Genomic DNA, 4,027 nt, shown 5'->3' on the forward strand with positions numbered 1-4,027 from the left:
ATACTAATTTTCGTCTCGAAACATAAGCTGCTCCTCCTCTGTTAGAACCATTGTAGGCAAGTCACTGAAAGAAAGTCTTCTACTCGATAAAATACACAATCAAGAAGAACTCGAAATCATTAGGATAATATTATTAAAAAAGAGAATACGAATCATTGTAAAAAATATTTATACTTGTTATACTGATTTTACTAATCATACTTCTACTACTACAGCTGCTACTACTACTACTACTACTACTACTACTACTACTACTACTACTACTACTACTACTACTACTACTACTACTACTACTACTGCTACTAAAACTACTACTACTACTACTAATACTAATACTACTACTACTACTACTACAACTGCTACTACTACTACTGCTACTACTACTACTACTACTACTACTACTACTACTACTACTACTACTACTACTACTACTACTACTACTACTACTACTACTACTACTATAGTTATTAATTATTTTACATTTATTAACATTAACAACGGCAATTCTCACTTGCCTGTGGTTAACATTATCCAACCTTTTAACGTTTTCTTCCGACTTGAAGAGACAAATACAATCTTACTAGTTAAATAGTATAGCAACATACTAAACTAACCAAACTGTTTGTTTAACATATATTGTTTATCAAATACTAAAATGTTGCACAAACATGACGGTGATTATCCATAATTGTTTTTCATTTTCAGCAATAGCTTTCAATTTTATATTATGTTTAATAATTCTACGCTTTAAGTGTAGCCGTAACATTAAAACGTGTCGATAATCACAAACGCTTATCTATGATGGGAACTGTTAAATGCATCAAAATGAATATAATCAATATGAATAAAATTGATACGTAAAGGACTTTTGCTAAGGGTGTCTAGAGGCGCTGAGAAGATTAGAACACAAACTACTAGGCGTTTTCAAAATATAATGCAACAGGCGTTTTTGAGGGGATGAGATAATCAGAAGTTAATACAACATGCGTGTATTGATCCGATGGGATGACCAGAAGGAAATGCCGCCGGATGAACTATTCATGAGGAGATTAGTTGAACTGAAGTAATAATCATACGCGTGTATAGGGGGTATGCGATGATCAAGTTATAATGCAAAAAAGTGTGTATTGCAAATGTTAGATGAACAGACGATAATACAATAGGTACGTCTTTCGGAGAGGAAATCAGAATATAAATCAATAGACGTGTATGAAAGAGAACATGATGAAATCTGAAGATCATGCATTAAACTGATTAGAAGAGTTGAGAAGACCACAAACATTATGCAGTAGACGTGTCAATGGAAGATGAAATAATTACAACAAACTGCATTCGGAGTTTCTATTGGAGATGAGATAATGCACCAGTCAATTGTAACCACGGCCCCTCGAGGTCCGGGGGTATACCGGGAATAGCCGGGGAAGTGGGCCGTGTTTTTACCTTCCAGGTGGCCCCGCAGTGCCGTGTGTATGCGGTGGTTTTGTATTCGCACAAAATATAGCGGGGAATGGGCATTACCTAAGGTCCCTGGGGCGCGGGGGCATTTGGCGGGGGTTTTACCAGCAGTTCGTCCCGCAGGGCGGGGATTTTGCCCGGGCTTGGCTGGACCAAAAGTCAAAGTCCCCGCTATTCCCCGGACCTTGGGGGCCGTGGTTACAATTGACTGGTGCATAATCAAAAGATGGTACAATAGGTTTATCTAGTGGAGAAAAAATATCAAACTAGGGGCGATGACATGATGAGAAAATAATTTAATAGGTGTGTCAAAAGACGAAGAGATGATCAGAAAGGTAATGCAGTAGGCATTTTCAAATGAGATCATAGTATTTAAAGAATAATGTAGGGTTGTTTAATGCCCCAGTGGGAAGAATAATTGCCCAAAAACTTTAGCCAACGGTTTTGAATAACATTAGCTGTAAAAATTAGACATTTAATTTTATAGGTGAGCATAGCTCGGGCCCATCAACACAGGTGCAATTTAATAAGAATCTCGGCTTGAATGACCATAGCCATTTTGCTAGAATAATTAACATTTCTCAGCGGAATAAGTACAACAAAACGTTTTAACAAAACCTGTGCGTGTCACACTGTTTTTTGACATTCACTGAATGTAAACATCCGAGCACAGTTCCAGGTAATACTTTTAACTAAAACACGGGAGGTGTTATTATTTGTAGAACTCGTTTCTTTTTCCTTGCAGAGATAGTTACGCTTCTTCTTAAATATCATAAGTATATCTGCGCCCATGATCTTGTAACGCATTATTCCCGTATGCGCCGCTTTGTCTAAATATTAAGGTTTTATAGAATGGCCATGTAGGTCTAGAAGTGCATGTCAGGCAAAGTATATTGTTCGTTATAGTAACGAAAACAACAGTGGTAATTTATTGGTAATCTACTGACCCAAATACATATATGTCTTAAACTGGTCAATTGTTCAGGGAAATTTGCTTCGCAGGTTTTTTTTTCAAGAAATGATTTCGTAACACTGTTGACTCTGACCTCAAAATGATTCAAAAATAATAAAAGTAATACTTATTCAGTCTCTGCACTTGTAGATTCAATTCTTCATCGAGGTCTTCCTTCAGGTTTCTGAAATTATGTAAGTATAGCAATACATATAATGCAGTAACGTCATTTAACATTTCCACGTAAAAAAGATACACACGCCGATGATTTCTAACGGAAATATTAATAAAATTAAATAATATTAATAAGCATTTTTTATTTTCATTGTTTACATACTTGAAACAGTGTTAATTTAAAGAAATGCTAACATTATAAAATATGTTGTTTCTTCTGTGAAACTAACGAAAACAGTTTCGTTGTCCAATATATTGTATTTAAATTGTAAAAAATGTCTTGTTTATCAGATTGGTATCAACAGTCGTGCTAGCTCAGTAACAAGAATGTGCTCCTTGCCATTGAATGTGCATATTACCTGCTTTGAAATATTATATTTAAAATATGGACCCCATTATACGAACAATTATAAGTATTCTATTGCATGATGAAGCTAAGCTCACTCTTGTTATTTGGTATGAAATGTGTAATTTACTTGATAAACAGTTTTAAATATATCGATGACATTATTTTTAAGGTGATCATCATAAGCCATGTTAAGGTTGATTAAACCGAGATCAAGTACTTTGATAAATAAAGAGAATCACCAAAATCCTAATTATTCCATTTACAAGTACGTTGAGTACAGGGTCAAAACCTCAATGCGTTGGTAATGTACATTAAATAATTTTGCTTGAAATGTATGTAATGAAGTCGCATTGTGACTGATACATATTAAACCTCTAGTATGAGCAATATTTATTAGTGTAATGAAATTAAGTAAGACTACGGACTATTAAGTGATCTCAAAGGAAAGCTTTTTTAAAGTTTCTAGAAACAAACGACAGCACTATAACACGTGTATATACATGCACGTGTAGTTAATTTGATTTTTTTACTAAATTAGTCTTCAGTTGTAATTATCAAAGCTAACATTCCATTACGGTCTTTTTACAAAATTACACAAGAATATCAGGGAGAGTACACTTCTGATCATCACTCTAAATTTGTAATGCATTATTTCCCTTTCAATAAAACACATCAAATAACTTTATACATATTGGCTTACCTTAATTCTTCTTCGGATTCCCTTAAAGTCCTTTCGTTCAATCTAAGGATAAAATACATATTATTTCATTGTACATTTTAGTTATACAAACTGATCCATTTCTGTGGCTTTATCCCTATAACGATTTCTAAAATTATTTTTATTTCGAAATTGAATACAATACCGTTATATTCTGCTATTGTCTTGATTTTTGAAATACAGTTTATTTATGTAAACTCAAGTACTTGATGTATTAAACTACAATGTACATGCATATGTAACTACATGATAAGTGTTTTCTCAGTATAAGTCTTGACCTATGGCATCTAAAGATATACAAGTTTGTGTTTACTAGAGTTAGATAGAGTTTAAACGGTACGCATGCATTCATCACTATTATGATATGGTCCTTCAATTA

The sequence above is a fragment of the Mya arenaria genome, chromosome 16 (genome assembly GCF_026914265.1).
Source record: "Mya arenaria isolate MELC-2E11 chromosome 16, ASM2691426v1".
In the NCBI taxonomy this organism is placed as follows: Eukaryota; Metazoa; Mollusca; class Bivalvia; order Myida; family Myidae; genus Mya; species Mya arenaria.